The sequence below is a fragment of the Herpailurus yagouaroundi genome, unplaced genomic scaffold, assembly GCF_014898765.1.
Source record: "Herpailurus yagouaroundi ecotype Mexico unplaced genomic scaffold, PumYag 164, whole genome shotgun sequence".
Lineage (NCBI taxonomy): Eukaryota > Metazoa > Chordata > Mammalia > Carnivora > Felidae > Herpailurus > Herpailurus yagouaroundi.
Genome location: NW_024412405.1, coordinates 35,268,507 through 35,292,972, shown reverse-complemented (window position 1 = coordinate 35,292,972; position 24,466 = coordinate 35,268,507). Strand labels below are relative to the sequence as shown.

General features: G+C 38.3%; 1 long non-coding RNA gene across 1 annotated transcript; it reads left to right on the top strand.

The window, feature by feature from the left end:
• Window positions 1–4,972: 4,972 nt before the first annotated feature.
• Window positions 4,973–24,254, top strand: LOC121037854 (uncharacterized). The gene is made up of 2 exons (XR_005794025.1): window positions 4,973–5,215; window positions 23,941–24,254. It is a non-coding gene; the product is annotated as an uncharacterized LOC121037854 (long non-coding RNA).
• Window positions 24,255–24,466: the final 212 nt, after the last annotated feature.

The window sequence follows — 24,466 nt, the reverse complement described above, 5'->3', positions numbered from 1 at the left end:
AACACAATGGTGGGGAAGAGGGTGGGAGGGGGTAAATGTCTAATCAGAGGAAAGAGCTCCACCTACTGATCAACAATTCCACTTCCTCCCACAGCCTTGGAAATTCATGTAATCTGCACCTTTGGGAGCACAATTACCGCTACCCCCACCCCACACACAGGCAAACATACAAACCCTGTCATTTATTGAGCATTTATTACTTGACAGACAATTGACAGCTATTTCCATTAGTTCTAAAGGCAACCTTAGCAGGAGTAGTCAACGGCAGACCTGAACCCAGATCACCTGCGCTCAGAGCCTGAGTCTGCCATTTTCTAGGTGTGTGGCCTTGGGCAATTCACTTTAGCTCCCTGGGCCTCCATGTCCCCGTCTGTGAAATAAGGTCTATAATAACATCTATCTCATTGGGTTGTTATGAGGATGAAACGAATCAATGTTTTTGAAGAGTTTACAAAAATGCTTGACATATAGTAGGTACTTGCGAGAAAGATTTCAAGAAGGAGAGAATGGTTGAGGAGGCTGAAGTTTATAGAAGTTTGTCACAGAACTCTTCCAGAGGAGCTGAACACAGGCTCTCTGACCCTCAATGTGCTCTTAAGCACTATGCTATGTATCTTCTTAATATGAGATATATCATCAAAATATAACCTAAAGGAACTAAGGAGGATATGCATTTTGGGATCTTGTTCACTGATGGCGACTTTCTATTTTAATTAAGTTTCACCTTTTCCATATTAGTTCTCCATTCTTATCTTGGATTCCTAATCGGTGCCCAACCCCCCAGATTCATCCAATTGTTACTATAAGAATTTTCATGAAACCTAGCAATAATTCCCCCCAGATTATTACGGTCACAGAACGTTTCTCATTCTATTTTTCTGGTAATTTTGAGGGCTTTTCCTAAACATCTCCTTGCTATTGCTTACAAATTTCTTATTTCAAGGTTCTGTCTCAACCTGATTGTTAAAACCACTATCCAACATCTAATATAAAGGCCTGCAGCAGTAATGATCATGTGTTCACTATATTGAAGCTGCTTGTAGGAATGCTCACGAGGATCATAAAGGAAAGACTTCGTGTTTTTTATAAACTTGAATTAGTGCCGCTAAGGCAGTAACTTCAGACTTGCTGGAAGAATTTGGAATTTGGGTTGAACAGTAGGATTTTGATGACTCCTAACTGAGGTAAATAGGCTAAAGGTGGAGGGAAATATTAGACAAAAGTTCTGAGCATCAGCAACCCCAAAATGAAGATGAATAAGAGACAGATCCATAGGAAGACTGGTAGCCTATGGTTTCTTTTCCTTCCTGCATCAATTAGAAGGTATAGTTATGATAAAATGATATGTGAGATGGGATAAAATATGTATTTGAGAACATTTTCCCGAAAATAATTAATTGGGGTGACAATTGGTGATTTTTCACACCATTTTAAGCATGGTTGGATCTCTTTATATTTTACATGGGATTTACAAAGTTTATTAAGCACCCAGGGGGAAACAAAGATAATCAAAATGTTGGGAAATAGAATACATGAAGAAAAAACAAAGGACTGTGGGGAATGTAATCTTGGGGAAAAGCAATTAGGGATAACATAAGGGTTTTCAAGTCTATGGATTGCTATTTGTTAAAAAACCAAGTTGTTTGTTCCCTATTTCAATAGAGATCAGAAATAGAAATGGACTTGTCGCAAGAAAGCTTATGTTTACACACAATAAAGAACTTCTTGATTAAACTCTAGAACTTATGAGGGAGGAAAATTGTGGGTCTTTGCTTTAGGAAATATTTAAGAATTGAAAAGGTAAGCCTTGGGTAATCTAATGTGGTGTTGGGTTGAAGCAGAAGGCTTAACTGGAATTTCTTTAGGTCTCTTCTAGTACTTAAATGTCATGATTGCATAAATAAGAATGCATCCACAAAGCAGGAAGAGAAGTAGACGGAACAATCAGGCGTGAGCCACTTAGCAATACAGTTGTTATTCCTGAACAAAGATTTTGGAAATCTCTGTTTTGAATTAGAGTTACAATAGCCAAAACCTTGTGATCACCTTGGAAGATTCTGGTTGGGCATTCTTTTTTTTTTTTTTTTTTTTTTTAGCTTTATGGGTAGGGTTACCTTGAATAACAAAGGACATAATTGGACAAAGGACATTTGTGTGAAAATTTGTGACGTGTGTGTGTATCTAAAAACAGTTCATGTTGTAATAAATATAATATCTTAAATAAATTTGTCTGAGACAGACACAATTTAGTCAGTTACTTTTTGGTAGTTTTCTAGTGACAGATCCTGGACTGAAATTTAAGGCTGATGTCTAAATCTGGAGGTGATGGTGAGATGTCCCCCAAGATTTTGGAAATTAGGTCGTCCCTTATTATTTTTTTAAGGTTAACTTTAAAAAATTGAAGTTAAAAAATTCTTGCACAATGGCTATGATTAGCCATTTAATATGGTAAATGGAGAATTTAGGAACAATTGACACTTGAATCAAGGTAAACTGAAGAAATATCAGCAAGGAGAACTAGAATGTAGTTCTAACTTTATAAGAAACTTAGACATTTACTTCTTATCCTGTCCTGGAGAAAACCTCTGTGAATATGACAAGACTCATCAACTATGGAAGCTTTGAAAAGGCCAAGTCACAGAAGCCAAAATTATCAGGGGAGACTTGGTAAGACTCTCTTCTATTGGCTGAATGTCTTACACTACTTAAGGTTCTCTTAGTCCTCAAGTTCTGATTCCATCCATACTCACCAAGATGATTTGGCTTTCCACACCACTTGACTGTGGGAGATAGTGTATTGATCTGCCAACTCAATCATTCTAACCTTTTTGACAGTTAAATTTTTCATTGTAAATGACTTATAGATCAGTCCCTGTGAGCTGAATAAATGTAAATCTACTCAAGAGAGATGGTTCACCATCGGCATGCTGATATTAGTGGTCTGAATCTGAATCTATAGGTTTCATATCCCGTTCTATTCTCCAAGGCAAATGCCAACATTCAGGGGTTTTATTAGCCTCTCTCTCTCTCTCTCTCTCTCTCTCTCTCTTTCTCTCATTACTTGCCTTCTTCAAGCTGAAAAGAAAATATGATTTAAAAATATTTTCACACAAGTGACTCTTCAGCTCATACACATGAGAACTCCCTCACTAGTCCTAGAGAGTGGAAGTGAGAAGACTAAGTTAAGACTCAGGAGAAAGAGGAGAGACTCTCAGGCTGTCCAGCAAGAAGAATTCTTATGCCACAAGTGAGTGAAAAATGACTCACAAGGTCAGCAGCCACACTTATCAGAGACTTTGTGCCTCAATGATTTTGAAATATAACAGCACTGGTATTTACTGCGACATATATTAGCAGTTTAGGAATGGCTTTGTCTAGATAACTGGGGTCTCTATGGTGCCATACATCATAAAATTCTATAGACATACGTGCATTGGCTTCAGATGGTAATGGGTTTCCTGACTCTTGCACAAGCACTCTAGTGGATCTTGCTACCACACCAACTCTAGTTGTGACCTTATCAGATTTCATAGGCTAACTAGGCTTTGGCTCGGGCAGTTTGTGAATGGCAGTGGTCCAAGAAAAACCAGGTGCTACAGGAAGTGGAATTGGTGATTCAGTCAGGTGCATTCTTCCTTATGATTCAGGCTGACCCACTAACTCATCATTGTGAGTGGGCACTCTGCTTTCAGGGGTGCTTATGAATAAGATGTATAGTAAAGGTCTTAATCACTTTTGCTGACTGAAGAGCTTTCACAGAGATTACTCTATGTAATGCTTTCAGAATTTCAAAATGGAGGAATCAATTCTATTGTGGTAATAACTGTTATTGCTAATACCATTTTAGGTATGCTATATGCTCTACTTCCTATCTTTACTCAGTATTGAAGTGTAGAATATATTATTACATACTCAGGCATTTTGCTCAGAGGTACTTTTGCACTTGGCAGTGGGTAGAATGTATTTCTTCTTTTGTTTTTAATTTGTCAAATCTGTGGACTTTAAAGCAATACTTATAAGTAAGGTTACGTGTTCATTTCATTTGTTTACGCTCTTTCTTTAGAACTTAAAAAGGACTCTGAAGTAGAAGCAAATTAGTAAATAAGGAAATGGAAGCAAGAAGAAAATACAGCTGAGAATGTATGGCAAGAGAGGAGTGAGCAAACATATATTAAAATATCTAAAGCACATATTATTGCTAACCTATAAAATACAATTATAACTAATGATTCTCGCCTAACTCAGAATAATGATTTAGGTCTTTCACTTTTCTGTGAGACGTATCCGAGTTTACATCTGACCTCTGCCATATACTAGCTATGTCATTTTGGGCACATTACTTGATGATATAGACTATAAAATGGAGATAAGAATAGTATCTACTTCAAAGACTTATTAATAAGTATTAAAGAAGATAGTCCATGTAACATATTTAGCATGATGTTTGGTACATAGTAAAGTCTATCCAATGGTAACTTTTTATTATGATAATAATTATTATATTAATTCCCATAAATTGATGATTGGATGGAGAAGTTCCCAGTTGCCTTTTTTTTCTTAATAGCTTTACTGAGATTCAGCTGCTTTTTAAAAACACGTATGCTTTTGAATATTAGAAGAAGCATGAATCCAGCAAGCCGTGAAGCATATGACATCATTCAAATCCATTTTTTCCTAAGCACAGAGCAGGATCTCTCAATGATACCCCCAGTCAGCTCCTTCAGGGCTGTAACGAGGTTCTTGCTGTATTTCAGCCGTGCCTTCTCCTTGTCACTTTCAACTTTTCAAGGCTACATCTGTGATACCTAAAGGTTTTGATGGCCAATACAGGGATCTGTTAACAAGATGTTCATTAATTTTATAAACAGTTGAAGTTTGCAGAGACTGTAGTTTTTTGGTTCGTCTTCATTTTGAAGTGACTTGAAGATCTACTTATCTTGGCTGCCCCTCATTGTGCATGACATGGAGAAAATGGAATCTTACAGGGCTTTGGCAAATACCTTGTATAACCTGCACAGATCCTCACCTAATCCTTCCGTCTCTTCTTCCTTCTTGAGGAGCTGTCCCTGATTCTCTGCCATAGGCACAACCACCTACTTATTGAGAGTGAAGCTTTGATCCTGAAATACAAGCATTATCATAATGAAGCTGAAGCTGCCTTGGGCAAGATCACAGCTCACTATGAATTTGGGGAAATAAAAATGTGCCAAGGAAGGTAAAACCAAGGGGGCAGGGGCTGGTTGTGGAAAATGAGGGGACCTCACTTTCCTTTCTAAAAATGTTTTATGACATTAGGGAAAAAGATCTAATTCTAGGTATTGTTTATTTCTTGAGGGCATCTACTATAAGGAAAATAAATCATCTGCCAAAAGTTTCTTTTCAGACACCCCATATTTTTTTTTCAACATTTCTTTTTATTTTTTTCTTTTTCTTTTCCTATCTTTTTAATTTTTGAGACAGAGAGAGAGAGAGAGAGCACAAGTTGTGGAGGGATAGAGAGGGAGACACAGAATCAGAAGTAGTCTCCAGGCTCAGAGCTGTCAGCACAGAGTCCAACGAGGGGCTTGAACCCACGAACCTCAAGATCATGACCTGAGCCAAAGTCGGACGCTCAGCTGACTGAGCAACCCAGGTGCTCCAACATTTCTTTTTAAAATATAGTGATAATGTTTACCTATAATTCAGGTAAATTCAAGACTAGCAGAATTTTCCATCTGAAAATAGAGCAGCCATATTTGAAGTGATAAGCTTAAGTGTTCTAGAAATGAGCTCATCAAGCCCTCCTGTGCATTTCCCCAGCATCTTCTGTGAACCTTTGCCTTTAAACAGATATTCAGTTAAGTAGAGTGATTGAACTGCTAAAATAAAATCTCTGCACTGGGTGTATTTGTCCTTGTCAGTTCTTACCTGAGCAAATGCAGATCTTACATTTCAAACTTTTGTATAGTCTCTGAACTTGTTCTCTTCTCAAATTACCAAATATGGTTACTTTGGTGAGCTCTGGAATCAGAGTGGGTTCAAGTCCCAGTTCAAGCACTTAGTTGTGTGCCTTAAAGCAGGCCATCTTGGGGCACCTGGGTGGCTCAGGTAAGCATTTGACTCTTGGTTTTGGCTCAGGTCATGATTTCACAGTTGATCAGATCAGGTCCTGTATCAGGCTCTGCGATGGCAGTGCAGAGCCTGCTTGGGATTCTGTTTCCCTCTCTCTGCCTCTCTCTGCCTCTTTCTCTCTCTCAAAAATAAATAAGTAAGCTTATTTATTTATCTATTTATTTGTTTTTTTTCCCATTTTATTTTTTTTATTTTTTTTCAATATATGAAGTTTATTGCCAAATTGGTTTCCATACAACACCCAGTGCTCATCCCAAAAGGTGCCCTCCTCAATACCCATCACCTACCTTCCCCTCCCTCCCACCCCCCCATCAACCCTCGGTTTGTTCTCAGTTTTTAAGAGTATCTTATAAGTAAGCTTTTTTAAAAAGAGCTAGAAAAAAAGCAGTCCATTTCATTTTTTTTAGTCTGAAATTTTTTCATCTCTAAGCTAAGTATTAATAATAAGTTTGTGAAGGTTAATACATGTCAATTGCTTAATGTCCTACCTAGCAATACAACTTGTGTTATCTATTGCTGTATTATAGTCATCAGTATTTCAATGTTAAATGTTAACTCCAAAAGAGATCAGTTTAAAGGATATGGATATATGATTTATAAAAGGAGAAATTCAAAAGGCATCTAAACTTATGAAGAAACATCCAAGTTCACAAACACCCAGATAAAGGCAAATTAAACATTGATCATTTGTACTCAACAATTGAAAAAGATTATTGAAAATGATAATTTTCTGCTTAGGCAAAAGCACTGTTAAACAGGCAGGTACTCTCGTACCTAAGTGCGAGATTATAAATTGTTATAACCTTTTGGGAATATGTATCAAGGGTTTTAAAAGTTCTCATACTATTTGACCCTATAATTGGATGTGTCCCTTAAGGAATTAGTCAATGAGGCTGTCAGAGATTTTTATTAAAGCAATATATATAATAATGATAATTGTGAGACTAATGTGTGAAAAGAGATGAATGGTAAAATCTACCAATGGGATGTTGTGAAATTTAAATAGAGTTCTTATAGGGCACTTAAGGTTAGGAAAAATACTACAAGATTATACAACTGAATAGAGTGTATGATCTCACTTTGTTATTACATGTGTATTGTATGTGAGTGTTAGTGACACCTTTAGACATCTCCACGTGAATGGCCAATAGGCATCTCAAACTTGACCTGTCTACATCCTAATTTTTTTATTCCCAGCCTCCAGTCCCTAAATCTCTCCTTAGTCTTCTTCATCTCGACAAAGGGAAATAACATCTTTCTAGTGGTTCAGGTCAAATCTTTCCTGAACTTCTCTCTTTCTCTCATACCCACACCCAATCCAGCAGCTAATCCGTTTACCTCTTCTTTCAAGCTGTCTCAAATCTGACCACTGTCCATCTCCAGCTGCTTCTCTGGCTGAGGCCTCTGTCACCCTCTGGCTAGGTCACTGCAGACGGCCCCCGGACCTGAGTGCTCACACCAGCCCTTCAACCCACTGTGCTCTTTTCTCAGCACAACATCCAGGGTGAACCTTTAAAACACGTCCAATCATGTCACTCCTCTGTTCAAAGCCTCCAAAATAAAGCCAGCTCTCTTATTGGCCTATAGAGGCCATTCTGACTGGCATTTCTGCTCTCTCTCTGAATTCATTCTCTACCACTCTCCTCAAACCATTGGTTCCAGCCACTCTAGCCCTTTGTGTTCTTTTCCAGTGGGCTTTTCCACCTACTCTTTCCCTCTACCAGAAATGGTTCATGTCGCTGGTGCCATCACTATCTTTAGGGATTTGCCTGCATGTCACCTCTCCATGTGACCACTCATGTTAAAGGACCCCTTAGATCCCCTGCCAGAACCTTCAAACAAGCTCTCAGGGTCCGTTTGTGGGAGAACGTAGGGTAGTCGAGCTTCCAAGACTCCAGACACATCCAAATGAGACAGTGCACGTGGCTTTCTTTCTTTCTTTCTTTCTTTCTTTCTTTCTTTCTTTTCTTTCTTTCTTCTTTCTTTCTTTCTTTCTTTCTTTCTTTCTTTCTCTCTTTCTTCTTTCTTTCTTTCATAAAAAGACCCCCAGCCTTAAAGCCCCAGTATTTCCTCTCTCTGCTCTCTTAGATAACCTTTCAAAATAACACTCACCACCAAATGACTTACTTATACTTTCCTTATGCATGCTTTCTCCCTCATAGAATGTAAGCCCTCTGAGAGTTAATGACATTTTTTTTTTTGCTCACTGTTGGATCTCTGTTACTTAGAACGCTGCTTGGCTTATTTATTGAATAACCAAGCAAATGAACAAATAACATATCTTTAAATTAATTCGATGTTTTTTATTTCCTTGTTTATACTTTTCTGTACTTTAATTTTCAAAAATGAGATTTTTTCCTTACTTTTATTATCAGAATAAAAACCACTATAAATATTGTTCTTTTTAATTTTTAACTTGGCAATTGCTTAGTAATTTAAGGACTAACTGAATACATGAATCTTCCAGTCTTGTCTGTATTTTGTCTATGGAGCTCACTATACAGCCCAAGTCAGCCTGATAAAGGGCGAAGTTATTTGCCTTTCCTTAACTCCTTAACTCTCACTTCCCCTTTTTCATGGCATTATTGAAAAATACCATATTTTCCTCACTTTCTAAATCTGAATCACTATGTATTCAACTGGTGAGTTAATTCCTTGCCTGTCCTTTCAATTTATTACTACCATTATGAATACCTTAATTACTTCACTGTTTGTAACCTTTACATTTCTATCACCCCTCTCCTCTTCTTCCAGTAGAGCAAATGCTATGTTGTGGTCGGTGTATCTGTGAACATACAAAGGAGGCTAATATTTATATGATGGTCCAAGTTCTGGGAATCTGGTCTAGTCGTTTTACATATACTGTATCCTTTTATTCTCAGAATAACCTTTTTTAGCAGCTATTATTGTCCAATGTGACAATGAAGAAAATGAAGCTCGGGGGGCTTTGGAAACTCACCGAAGAGCACACAGCTAGGAAGTAGGAGAAAGCACATCTAGCTGACTCCAAAGCCCACACTCTTTCCACTTTTTATAATACACTGTGGTTGCCTCCCAGCTTGCAATTTGTTTATTTCTACATTTATACACTGCCTCTATTCAGAAAGGATTTGAAGGAGATGATGCTATTGTTATTATTACTCTGGCTTCTACCTCCATTCTGCCCAAGCCTAGGAGGCTGGGGAGGATGGCATGGGCTGGAGATGGGTTGGGGGAGAAAGCTCATCCTGTCCCCACAACCCATCATCTTTAGCATCAATTACCAAGGGTGGGGAACTTGTAACAGAATCTGTAATGTGGGGTATGCCTGGTAGAGGCAGTGTTGGGGGTGTTTGCTATAGGGCGATTCTAACCTTAGCTTGGTAACCACTAACTATACTAATAGGTCTTTGATTTAGAGTTTCCATTGGTACTTTGGTGACTATTTTCATTGCAAAATGACTTTTTCTTTTGATTTTTTTTTTTATTACTAAACATATCCTTATTCAATCTTCTTTGTGGAGAATAACTTCATTAGTTTTTAAGAAGGGAAAAAGATGGTAACTAATGTCTGTGGAGTAACACTTTAAATATATTATCTTGTCTAATCTTCACAAATCCCCACGAAATAGATCTCATTATCCTTTTTTTTTTTTTTTAACAGATGAAGAAATTGGGGTGGAGAAAAATTAAGTAATTTACATGGCAGGGCCCTAATGTAATTCTGTGGGACTTTAAAGTCTATTTTCTGTCTACCACTTTGTGTGTTCATTCTAGATTTTACCTATCTCTGCAAATATTGAGATATGTTGGATTATGGCTCTGGCACCCAGGATCTTTTTAAAAAAGAAGAACATATAGAACAGTTTTAGAGTTTGAGGCTGCTGAGGAAACCGGCATTATTCCAACCAAGTACAGAAATGCAGCCTCCTGAGCTTCCCAGGAGGTCTGAGCATTGGCATACTATTGATGTATCTATCTATGACTTGCTTTCTGATTTGAAATAGGTCTCTACATGTTTGTTTGTAATAAAAAGATGTTGATATTCCTTACCAAAATTAACATTACCAGGCTGATTTGATGTGTAAACATTTGTGTAAGAAAGTTTAAATGTTGACTTGTCTGGGACAACATGAGGATTAGCAAAATGGCTTCCTCAGCTCCCTTTCTTATTCTGACGGATATAATTCTATTGCTAAACTCACACTGCAGTCATATGTTATTAATGATATATCACTTATCTAGAATGTGATCTTCTAAAAGTTGCTTGCACTTGGGAAGAATCAAGTTCATCTCTGATGGTATTTAAGGGGCTGTAGAAGTAAACTAGTTCCACCAGTGTCGGGAAACTGTGAGTCATTTCATCTCTCATGCTATCTGACTCTGAATGAAGAAGGGCAATGTTCACATAGAAACCGTATAATTTGTCACGTTGAGAACAGACTGATCTTGTTCTAATGCTCTTGCAGAACTGCAGATATCTTTATATAAGGAGAAGTTTTCAGAATTTAATAAAATAAGGTTCAGCCTTAAGGAATGTGACTAATACATCTGAGATGTGTGACTCAAAACACGAGAAGGAAGAGATGCTTGTAGTTTTAACATTTGAACAGTTTTGAGTTACTTGAGTTTTTTTTTTAGAAAAAAATAATAGCTCATTGTTTTCATACTTAAAACATACAAAAGTTCCTTTAGTTCATAGACTTAAAGGAGAATCAACCACTGGACAGAAAAAGATTAAAAAAAAAAAAAAGGTCCCTAAAGGATTATATCTTAGTATTGTTATCTCATTAAAAAGTGAAAATACTTGATGCAATTATTTGCATATTGACTTTAATGTGTGATAGCAATCCCAAGATAATTTCTTTTTTTTTTTTAATTTTTTTTTCAACGTTTATTTATTTTTGGGACAGAGAGAGACAGAGCATGAACGGGCGAGGGGCAGAGAGAGAGGGAGACACAGAATTGGAAACAGGCTCCAGGCTCTGAGCCATCAGCCCAGAGCCTGACGCAGGGCTCGAACTCACGGACCGCGAGATCGTGACCTGGCTGAAGTCGGATGCTTAACCGACTGCGCCACCCAGGCGCCCCCCAAGATAATTTCGTAAGGTATTTTTCTAATGTCCACATTTCCCTGAGTACTTCGTGCCACTCCTAGGTGTGTGTGTGTGTGTGTGTGTGTGTGTGTGTGTATGATTAGGTCTGCAGACTTGTGGGGACAAGTGTACATGCAAGTGCATGCAAAGGTAATAGCCAGCCCATCAGGGATGTCAGACATGCTGTATATTGGAAATGGGCGACGTTCTGTGTTTGATGACCCTTGCCAAACTGCAAAGTGCAAACTGGCAAAGTGAGTTTTAGCACTCACAACCATAGTTTTGAAGATGGAAGAAATACATATTTACTCAAATCCCTAATTCAATAGAGTTGCAGACTGAGGATTTCTTTATAGCACATATTCCCCCCTTTTATACTTAAACATGCCACAGATTGTTTACCTCACCACATAGTAAGGTTGCACAGTGTTCTCTCTTATGTTCTCAACACTTACTGCATAGCATATAGTTACTACCAAATACCTGTTAGCTACTGAATAGATGAATACATGAATAAGTGAATGAATGGTTAATGATAGAATGAGTCTCAGAAAGGCTGTACAAGCACACAACCAGGAAAAGAAAGCCAGGTATTTCCTATTCTTCTATTTTATAGTCCCTGTGAATTCTCTTTAGATGACTTAATTCCTTATTCTCTTTTACTCTTTATTCCTGGAAATACCACCTGTTCTTAGCTGAACCAGGCCCTTCTTTCCCCTATTTTCACTTCTTTCCCAAAGTTTTGTTTAGTGACTGGGAAAAAAGCAACTTCTTCCTCAACTCCACTTTGTCTGAACATGCAGCACACATGAGTCACTCATCACTTCTAAGACACAATTGAGCCTTCCATCGCTCATGTTTGCTATAAATATTTACTGCCCTGATCTCTGATGTACTTAATGTTAACACAATGTCTGGGCAACCTCAGACCTTTGATATATCTATACTAGCCTCAGTATTTGTCTAGTCTAAGATCTCAAGCTAATTTAGGTTCTAAATATGGGATCCATTCCAGTTAAGTCAAGGTTTTTGACAAAGTTGAAAACACTGTGTCTTTTTTTCTGGGTTGTTGTTCTAGGTGTTGTTCTAGAGAATGCCTATATGTCTATCCATCTATCACCTGTCCCCAAATTCTTCTAATGATCTTATGGAGTAGAAGGTGTTAGCCCCATTTTTTTTTTCCAGATGGGGATGTTGAAACTCCAAGAAGTGGAATGACTTTTAGTGCTACATCCAGGATTCAAAGTGAGATCAGTTTGATTCTTCAGATGAAGTTTTTTCCACGACACTGTGCACTTACTTCTTCCCACTCTGTACTTGTAGAGGTCATTTAAAGGCACTGGGACCATTAAGAACTGACCAGTGTGTGCCTATCAGAGCAGACAACTACTCGTTACCCCTTGCAGGTCTCTAGATCCTGGGAAGGCAGAGAGAACAGGAGAAAACAAGGGTGTAGAAAGCTGTTCTCTTGACACATCTCTCATCCCAGTTTATAGTGTTACTGAATGGGGAGTAAAGAGATATGACCACTTCATATTTTCAGAACCAACGCTCATTAATCTCCCTTTCATATCTATGGGGACACTTCATTTTTACTCACTTGAGCTCAGAATACCAAGTTGGGGTGGGGACATCAGAGCAATTGGTCAGTTATGTTTTAGAAGGCATTTGCGTATGATTTCACATTACTGCTATAAAAATATTCTCACACTTTTCCATTTTCACAGCTCTCATTCACTTTCTCCATTTGAATACTATCTATATTTTGAATAAGTAGACATGCAGTGTCTATCTTATGAGATTTACTCTAAAAGGTGCCAGGAGGATATGAATATGTATAGTGTCACTTCTGCTCCCTTTCCAATGGAGGAGAAAGGCATGTGACTCTTGCAAGCTAAACTGAGGTCAACGCTATAAATTCCCTCATTCATCCCTTCCATCAACAAACATTTATTAGGCTCTACTATGTGAAAGACATAAAATCGTAGAATAAAAGGCACACTGATAACATGAAGGATGTGCAGATAAGGAGGTACAGAAGAGAAAGAACTTACAGAGAACAGAGAAGGTTTCATGAATAATGTGGCATTTGTACTATATCTTAAGTAGAAAATTCTATACAGATTTATAAGAGATGGGGTCAGGTTACAGAAGGGAAATGGTAAGTTGACCAGTTTGAATGAAAAAAATTTGAAGAAAGCAAGTGAGGAAGAGGCCAGAGAGGATTAAACTCTTTCTGGAAGACAGGAACCACGTTTAACAAGATTGCTTTATCTTGTCAGTATGTACTTGGAGTGATGCGCAAACCTCACAAATCACAAGTGTAGATCAGTAGGCCAGAAAATATATTTATGGAAGACATGGTGGTGGTAGTAGTGGTGATGCTGTTGGAGGTGATGAGGACTGTGGTGATCTGGTGTTAGGGCTGATAGAAGAGGAAGAGAGGACACAATAGGAAAGGCAGAGTATTGGGAAGGGAATGGAGATTCCACGTTTTTCCTGTACCACATTATTGGTGAAAGTCTATCTTAATTCTACGTAAGGGATGCAGCATCAAAGGTGGTATTAGGCACAGGGGAGATCATGAAATTGATAATACAGTAGATTTAATAGTCAGCTAAACTAATTAAAGAAGGCTATGAATCTAATGAATGTGATCAGGCCTCTTTCAAACAGAAGAAGACCCAATTAAAGACAAGTAAAACTGCTAACAAGGGAACAACCTAAGATATATAATTAACCTGTAGAACTTAGTGTCAGAGGATAGAATTAATGGATAGTATTAATTTAAGTAGAACTGTAAGATGTAAAAAGCATTTGGCACTTACATGAATAAACAATGTTATTAGTATCTAATATCCCAAGAGATAAGTATCATTATCATTTGTTAATGTCACTTAAGATACTGAAATACATATTCTATTGCTTCCCTTATGAAGTTCAATAAATATAAGAATCTTACATTATACAGGCTTGAGTTAATTAGGAGTTACATGAATTCCATAGTGCAACATTGTTGAAATAAATAGAATCGACATAGCAATTAATCTATGTTTTTGTTGCCAGAATTGTTCTCCCTTTTTTCAGAATTCCCATTAATATTATTTTCAGCTGGTTTTCAATGTCCCTACAATGGTTTCCATTATTGCCCTAGGGACATTATTTTTTAAAAGAATAGTTGTTGCTGTATAGTGGCTTTTCTTTACTCATTGGCTTCTTTCTTTCGCATCCATCAACTAAATCTCAAGTCCAGATGTACATTCTTAAAAAAAAAAAAAAAGGCAAAAGTTCTTACTCAAGTCTTATATATATATTTATTTCTTCCTTCTAATTGGTGCAATTCCATATTCTTGAATCCTTTTTTCCTGAGCTGATTTCTTGCGTGTATTCATTAGTTTGACAAACATTTTGGGATGCTGACAGAAGGTTTGGAATGGCAGAGGGAGGGATGGCTTTGGAATATGACGGGTCAATGTTTAGATTCTGGCTATGGTGCATAACATCCAGGTGGCCTTGGACAAGTTGTTTGACCAACTTGAATCTTGTCCTTCATTTGTGAAAGTGGATTGAAATGCCTCCCTAGCAGGTTTCTTGTGAAGATTCAAGACAATGTCTGTCTAGTGTCCATATGATGGACACTCAAGAGGTGTAGGCATTTGGGGCTATTTCCCTTACTCTGTGGCAAATGCACTGGCCTACTTTAGTTTTGCACTACTGTGCCTTAGGGAAGAATTCAGAGCAAAGTGTCTTTTAGCTTTTTTTCATTTCTGCTGCTGCTTCTTGCTTTCTATATATTTTACTTCTGGAATCTCATTTCATGCCTAACTAGACTCTGAGTCTCATCAGGAGACTCCCAGGGCTCCTGTCTATTTTCCAGAGTTGGTATATTTGTGCTGGCTGACTAGGCTACAGGGAAGGCCACCCCTGCCTCCTCGGAGAGCTCACTTTGATGCAGACAGTGTTTCCTTGTCCTTTCTTCCAGATTTATGGGCTATTGTAATGATAGGGAAATAAAAACTTTATTTTATGAAATAATTTTGTTCCTGATTTATAGGAAGGAAATGACTTCGTAAGAAGGAGATTTCTTCTACTGTAAAGGTTCAAAAAGACATGAATGGTATTTCTGGAATAGTAGAGAAAATTTTACCTGTTTATTGCTGCCTGCAAAATAGATAAAATATTATGAAGCTGCAACATAACATAAAACGTACCTGCGTGTTTCCTTGTTGCTAGCTTATATTTTTAGTGCTTGGCTGTGTTTTAGCTTTGGGTTGTTTTAGAAGTATGTCAAACAGATAGTGCCCCCAGACTTGAAAATGGGAGAGGAACAGAGAAACATCCCCAGAACGAAGATGAGAAACAGAGATAGGTAGAGAGTGGAATAAAATTCAAGTAGTTAGGGTGCTAGGAATCTTGCAAGTTTAACTGAGTCAGGGTTTGCAAAGGAACTGCAGTAAGTTTGGAGTCCAATGCCTGGTATAGGGCATTAAGGCAATAAATATCTGTTGACTGACTGCTGGCAGCTACATGACATCTTCCAGTTCTCCATATAGAAGAGACTAATCCCTCTTCTTCCTTTTAGTCAAACCTTATAAAGGAAAAACTTACAACTTCTTTAAACTACTGGAGAGAAGACTTCTACTTTTTCTTTCACCCTTTCCCTCTCAAAGTCTTGAGAGCAACATCCTGAGGTTAGGGCAAGGAGAGATTGCATGTGTAGCTCAGGGGTGCTAGGCTCCCCCCCCCCGTTTCTGTCTAGTCTCTCTAGAAGGTGGACACCTACCTGTCCTACGTCTGTCTCTCCCATCAAGGCACACCTGTCTCAGGGCTTAACACTTACTACCAAAAGACAGGTCAGAGGCCTACCTGACCCTGGGTCCTGATGGGGGCACTCATTCTGCAGTCTCAGACATGCCTCTTCACAGTTCTTCCCACAAAGGTTTCCAGGTCTAGATTTCTGGGAAATTTGAGGGAAGTCTCTTTCCAACTAAAAACCCAATCTTATTTTCTAGTCCAGGCTTACAACAAAAAGGTATTTGGATTCCTGACTTTTGAGTATATGTTTCAGTGGATGTCAGTCTCAGAGAGGGTAAGAGGATAAGGTGTGTTTCATGTTCCTCCTTACAAAATGCAAAACTTCAGACCTCATCATCCCATGGTGAATTCACTGGGGAAGCTTGAGAAATAGGCCCAAGGGCTAATTTACATCATTATCACTACTATCATCATCAACAACAACAAAAACCCTTGGAGAGATCAAGGCTGTGGGCTAAGCAGAGGTGGGAGGTGTGGGTGCTTATTAAAACACTGTTCATTGGTCTTTTTTTTTAATGTAAAGTTTTGATTATATTAGGTTGTTTATTGAACACAATGATATAGTCTAAAGTATGGTGTAGCTGTATGAGGCTTGTTGAGATGTATGGCAACCCAATGGCCTTCTACCCTTCTCCTTTTCTCCAGTGGAAACCACTTCTCAACTCCTATCTATAACTGGTTCTTTTGGTATTTACCTCCAAATGGTTACTTCTGGATTTTGAACTTATCGACATTTCTTATTGACTTAGGCTTTATTTATTGACTTCTCACTTTGGAAAATAAGGATCTGGGTCTGTTTCACACCCCATCTACCTCCACACAAACAACCTTCCTGTGCCCCATTTTCCTAATGTAGTTACATTGTAATGTTGGCTACTTCAATCTTCAGGATTGCGTTATTGTGATTGTGAAAGAATTACTGGCAGCTTAATTCTATAGCATAAGGTCATTGCTGCTCCTTTTCTGCACTACTCTTTGTTTTTTCATGGAATTAGTAATTGTCATTAATTCAAGCCCAAACTCGTGCGTTAGTGCACTAGTTATTCTATCAGTTTCACTTTTGGAAGATGTCTCTCCTGGAGATGACCAATCTCGCTAGTACAGGCTGGTGCTCTACTGTCATCTTGGGATCTCTTTTCACTATAACCCTGAGGACTCCCTTCTATCACTTTTGCACCGAATCCATTCCTTCTTGGACACTAGGCCTTGTTCTTTGCAAGGAGGACATCCTCCGTTCGTTTCCTGCCTAAAACACTCAATCTAGAGGAATCAGATGTTATTTTCCCCAGAGATGAGTCTCTAGTCATGTAACTCTCCTCAAAGTTAATAGAAGTGAGTTACTTCTTATGATTCAAGATTTTCCAAGCAATTTTATATTATCACTAGGTTATACTCTCATAATGAGAACCATCCATGAGAACCTTATTGGAATTTAGAGTTTAGTCTATTATCATGATTAAAAACTGAGATTTAATAACACTGAAAACACACACACACACACTCCTTTACTTTTGAAAATCCCATATGACGGATTCACGACACAGTATTTCATCTTCCTATTGCTGCTGTAACAAGTTATCACAAACTTAAGTGGCTTAAAGTAACACAAATTTACTATCTTACAGTTCTGAAAGTCAGATGTTTGAAGTGGCTTTCACTGGGCTAAAATCAAGGTATGGACATGACTGTGCTCCTTTCTGAAAGTCCTATGGGAGGATCCATTTTTTGCCTTTCTTAGCTTCCAGAAGCTACTTTCACTCTTCGGCTTATGGCTCCTTCCATTTTCAAAGCCAGCAAAGACCAGTGGAGTCTTTCTCATGATGTCATCTCCCTGGAAACTCTTTTGTTTCCCTTTTTCCCATTTTCCCCTAGTGCGATTACACTAGGCCCATCCAGGTAATCCAGGATGATACTCTTTTTTTTTTTTTTTTTTTTTAATTTTTTTAACGTTTATTTATTTTTGAGACAGAGAGAGACAGAGCATGAATGGGGGAGGGTCAGAGAGAGGGAGACACAGAATCTGAAACAGGCTCCAGGCTCTGAGCTGTCAGCACAGAGCCCGACGCGGGGCTCGAACTCACGGAGTGTGAGATCGTGACCTGAGCCGAAGTCGGCCGCTTAACCGACTGAGCCACACAGGCGCCCCCAGGATGATATTCTTTTAAGTTCAGCTGATTAGCAAATTTAACTTCATCTACAAGTTTGATTCCTTCTTATCACGTGATGTAAAATAATCACAGGTTTGGGGGATCAGCACATGGACATCTTTGAGTGGCCATTATTCTGCTGCAACATGCAGGAACTCTTTTTTCCTCTAAAATGCATTCATTTTTGAAATAGATATGACAGTCTTTAACTTTGCACCCTGAAACTACTGATTTAACGGCATAGGACAAAAAATGAACAATAATTCATTCAATCCAAACTTGGGCAATTTAAGTCGGCAAACAGCTGGGACCCTGCGTTTGTCCTCAGTTTACCAACTTCTTTGGTCTTGATAAAAACAGATACTTTTCCACCATCATAATCTAGACAGAGAAAATATTATTTTAAACCACTTGGTCCTAAAAAAAAAAAAAAAACAACTCAGTATAAGTGGTTTAATTCATTTGATAGAAATATAAACTTTTACATTCTTCACAGTACTTTGGGTGGTTTTACTTACAGATTTATTTCATACAATTGATTGAAAATAAAGTTATTAGTGTCATTATACCAACACTGAAAAGAATTCTAACAGCAGTATACACCACACAATTAAAATAACAACACACACACACACACACACACACACAACCACATACCTCCCTATTGTTAATAGTCTAGAAGTCAGAGTCAAAATGCAAAAGATTTGTTGTAAAGATATTAACACACTAATAATCAATCATAGATTATTGCTTCAAGAGATACATTGAAAGTTAAAATAGCAGGCATTTTCCAGGAAAATGAATATGTAATACTCTAAAGGGCTGCATCTTTCTTTGGTCCTTCTAATAGGCTCATGGTTTCATTTCCTTTGTTTTGCTCAAGTCAGTAATGCAAATGTTAAGCTCCCTCTCTCTATTAGTGCCCCTTTACAGTAAGTTGATACTTTGGAGCTTTTAAGTGGACCTAAATGGTTTTTAGACATTTTCATTTCTGTTTTCTACCAACCAGGAAGGCCCTAAGGGTGGAGAGTCATGCCTTCTTTGCAATTCTTCACAGTTCCTATAGAGTTTATTACAAACTTAGATTTTTGTTATTCACTCGGGAATATAATAGTTGGTGAGTAGTTGCCTGTAGAAATGAACAGGGAAAGAAACGTTTACATGGGGAAATGGTATAACTTCTAAACTACTAAAGTACATTTTTGAAGCCCATTTTTGAGTTGAGACTCAGAGTGTAGAAAACTAAAGGTTTTATAAGATACCTTTTTTAAAATTTTTTTTAACATTTATTTATTTTTGAGACAGAGAGAGACAGAGCATGAACGGGGGAGGGTCAGAGAGAGGGAGACACAGAATCTGAAACAGGCTCCAGGCTCTGAGCTGTCAGCACAGAGCCCGACGCGGGGCTCGAACTCACGGAACGTGAGATCATGACCTGAGCCGAAGTTGGCCGCTTAACCGACTGAGCCACCCAGGCGCCCCATAAGATATCTTTATCTAGGGTTATTTTACTTTAAATTAGTGATGCTGTCTCTCTGAGCCCAATGGTTCAAGAATCAATTAAAATATGTTAGAGTTAAGCTTGCAACCACTCATTCTGTCCCACTCCCCAAGTTTCTAATTGTTTTGGGTGCCCGATTTAGAGACACTTTATAAAACGTGATGGTTTTCTAAGCTATAAACTAACAGGCAACTCAGAATATGTGTGTGGGTCATCTTCTATCTCCAAAGTTGGTGAAGTAAATTGCAGCAAATGACTCATTTCTCACAGCTCCAGCATGTTAAATCAATGAGTGTGTTTGCTTGACTCTTGTCTCCTAATGAGCTGAAACAGATAGAACATTTCTCATGCATCCAGATGGGATTATTTTGGAAAGTAAACTAATGCACATGCCCACACAAAATTCCTCTGCTATCTCTGGCCAGATTCTGTTAGCTGCTCCCCAAGATGATTTACCGGCCATGTGAGACTGAGCTGCTCCTGAATGTTATTGGCACCATAGGAATTCTTCCAGAAGACAAATTTTTCTATTTTTCTTTGTTCAGTTTAATAATTTTATGTACAGTATTTTTTTTAGAGATTTTAGATATTGTGTTTGTATGTGTACCTATGAGTGTGGGGGAGGTTTACGTTTTATTACAGCAGGTGGAACTGTACGTTAGTACAGTTATTTGACTTTGGATTGATTATTTATGTCAATGATTGCTACCATTTAAAATTATTTCACAAAGTTTACTCCCCTTAATATGTAAAATTCTCTTATGAGTCACTAAGAAAAAGTACAAACAACCCGAAAGAGAAAAGGAATTTCCTTTGGTTATGTAAACCGGAGCAACTTCTAGAGGCATTTTTCAATTTGTACCAAAAGTGTGATAAAATATACTTTCTGTGCTGCCAGCAGTTACACTTCTAAGATCATATACTAAGGAATTAGTTTATAATAGCCATAGGTCAAATCTTAACACAAGTTTTGCTACAATGCTATTTATTAAAAATAAATAAACACAAAGGCTTGAAATAACCCAACTGCCCCCAAATAAGGAATTGGTCCATGTTAGCTCAGGCCCTCCAAAAACAGAAGCCAAGATAAAATTAGGGTTTATTTTATTAGGGTAAATGGCAGTGAGGGGAAAATGCAGAGGGAGAACCATCACACCGCAATGCAGGTCTCACCCTTGTGAGAGAGAGGGGGAAGGAAGGAAGTTTGAGCGAAAGAGCTTTAGACAGTGCAGTTGAACAGTTTTGGCGAGGTTGAGGGTTCTTAAGCCAAATTGCCTATCAAAGAAGTCCTGTGTCTCTCAGGAATGCTCATGGGAAATGTGACCTTTGCTCAGATTCAGTGGTGATTCAGAGAGCAGCAGCTGAAACCGTCAGTCAATTATACTCTATGCAATAGGAGATTTAGGAAGAGTATTTTTACAGATACCAAGTGTTAAGCAAGTTTTGGCATGACCGCATATGGATTTAATCATTACAGTGAACTGAAAGAGATGAATGTTGACAAGGAAAAGTATTATAATTTATTTTTCTTCACAATTCTATGTTTAAATTTATAATTAAAATATTAATTCACTTAAAATTTTAATTAACTTTATATCCTTTATCATATACATAAAGTAACCACAGATCATCTTTATACCTTTTAAAATTTGGGAAAAAGAGACAACTGAGATTCGAAAATGCACTAGAAAGACACTGCAAAGACAGGGGCGCCTGGATCACTCAGTTGGTTAAGCCTCTGAGTCTTAATCTCGGCTCAGGTCATGATCTCAAGGTTTGTGAGATGGAGCCCCCTTGGGATTCTCTCTTCCTCTCTGCTCCTCCCTGGCTCATGTGCTCTCTCGTGCGCCCTCTCACATGCTCTCTCTCTCTCTCTCTCAAAATCAATCAATCAATCAATAAATATTTTTAAAAACTAGAAAGAAGCTACAAAGACAATTCAGTCACTTCACATTTACTATAATTTTTCCTTTCCTAACCTTTGATGCTAAGTTTTAATGACAATAATGAGAAAGGAACTTATGAAATTCCATATTGAGCACAGGTCAGTCATACATGAATATTAAATTGAGAAAAGTATTCCAGTTAAAGTATAAGGCTATAACTGAGGTTACTGCTTTAAAATATTTTAAAATACAATTCCTCTTATTTTTCTGGAAAAGACATGAAGTATGTGCGGTGGATACAAGGCTAAATAGAGAAACAGACCTTGTCGATTACTTAGACTTTATATTGCACATAGGAAAGGCCAGGGGAATAACAGGGTACAATGACTAATAGCAGTAATGAGTAATACCAGTTCACACTATGATGAATCTGGGACCTTCTCTTTCTGACCATGGCATGTATGCACAGAAGATCAGCACCCCCCCAAGGGTGAGGAGAATAGGTGGAGAACAGGAAAACCCTCCTGCTGAGGTAGGATTTTAAATATGTCTGCTCTGTTCTGTGTTCCCACACATCCACCTGTGAAGTACATCATTCAGTGATGATTAATAATTTCTGTGACGATGACCTTTGCATACATGCCAATTTGCAATTAGCTACTTCAGATGGAAAAATGGAATTTTAGAGCTGGAAGCAACCTTAGATTACACTAGTCCCATGATAGTCTATGAACAAGAGTCCCATGGTCAAATAAGCTTACATATTATTACATGGCACAGCCCCTCCACTTATGATAGTAATTGGTATATTAAAAGATATGAGAAATCTTGTTGTAAAACTCCATTTGATTTTTAAAATATAATATTTCTTTTTAAAAAATTTTTTGTTTAGTGTTTATTCTTGAGAGAGAGACACAGAGCGTGAGTGGGGGAGGAGCAGGAGAGAGGGAGACACAGAATCCGAAGCGGGCTCTGGGCTCCGAGCTGTCAGCACAGAGCCCAACGTGGGGCTCGAACCCACGAACCGTGAGATAATGACCTGAGCCGAAGTCGGACGCTTAACCGACTGAGCCACCCAGGCGCCCCAAAATACAGTATTTCTAAATAAAAGTAAAAATCTTCCTCCATGTAAATCTCATGTTTCTTCATGAGACACACTGTGGGAAACCAGAATCTTATCCTATCTTTTCATTTTTATGTGAAAACTTTGAGCTAAAAGGGTTCAATTTACCTGCCCACAGTCACATAACTGGGTTCTGGAAGATGGTGCTAAGACCAAAGCTGGCTGGCTCAACAGTGCTACTGTTAAAGGTCACGTGGCCATTTTGCCATCTTTAGGTAAAGGTAGTTAAACTAAGTAGACCTTTGGGAACTTGGATAAAAACATCTACAATAGCTGATTCAGAAAGTATCCAAATATTGTGAAGTGTACCAAAATGACAAGTAGAAAATAAGATTCGTTCTCGTCTTCCTTCCTCCTCAGCTACTGTTTTCAGGATGTGTTTTAGATTATTGGGCTGAAGAGCAAATTTCCTTGAGGAGCCGCTTCTGAGTAGCAACTTATTAATTGCTTCTGAAACGATTTTGAGTTATGTTTCTTTTATTGGATTCCATTGTGGAATCCTACAGAGTGTGCTGCTTTTTCTTCGATGCTTTTAGAGTTATTATGAAGGCATCTATTTGGCCAAGTGGAAAGCAGACTGAAACGCAACCCTCTAAATGTACGCTTTGGGGTGATTGTAGATTCTTCATCTCCTAAGGGAGACTGAGCATCTGGACCCTCAGGTTGCCCCTTCTCCTGCCTTGAACACTGAACTAATTTCCCAGAAGATTAGAAGTAGATTGATGTACGGGTGTGCAGGCTGGGGGTCAGACCATAGGCTAACTGGCTCTTCCAGTTGTTGATGTTTTTGTTAAAGTTTCCAGTGATCTTGATGCCTCATGTTGAGTAAGAGATCCAAGAATGTAGCCAGGTCGCTGGACTGAGACCAACTATACAAATTCTGAAGCTCTGCTGGGTTTGCACCAAGAAACACAGGTGGTCTTACCGAGCCACTTCAATCCCAGCCTGGCCCGAGAAGAGCAGCAAATACCTGGGCGTGTTTATTATTCTCTAACAAATATTTTCCCATTTATTTCATTTTTAAAACAACCAAAGACAAAGCTTATTCAGCTGTAAAAATGAATTTATGTCTTGATTCGGTTGACTTTCCTTTTGTATTTTTCTCGGCAAAAGGGAAAGTGCTGGGAAATGGTAATTAGTTGTACAAGGCCATCAATTAAGGAGCCCTTAAAAGAAAGTGTAACCTGATGTTTTTTTGCAGGGGGTGGAATAAGGGTCTCCTGGCTTACTCAATTATTTCTGGACTCTTCCACAAAGACCCTCTGAATGTTTGTTTCCACAGAGATCTCGACAAACACTGGAGACTCATCAACCGGAGTGAATTCCCTCAGTGAAATCGCGATCCTCTGCCAAGAATCAAAGGTCATCCCAGTGGAGTGCCGTCTTCGTGTTCAGCCGCTATGGAGTGTCTGGAACAGAGTGAGAACAAAAATGATCCCAGTTTGGTGCCCCCTGACTCTTTCGGGAAGAATCCCAACAAGACTGCCACCCGGAATTCAGAGAACACATTTGAAGACTGGGGAAGGGCCAGGCTAAACAAGGGAGAATAGTGATGTAAAGACAATAAGATAAAGGAAATAAATGACTCAAAGACAAGTTTTAAGCCAATATTTACACCCATATTGCCATATTTACAGCTTAAACACTATGCCCCGAACATGCAGGAAGTAAGTTTTTATGAGTCTCTTAATGAATGTTAAGTCAATAATATCCCAAACAATGGGCCCCAGTGAACTTTCTTATGAAGGCCATCCAAGTGAGTTATTCAAATGTAGTCAGCTGAACTCTGTAATGCACATTTGTAGAAA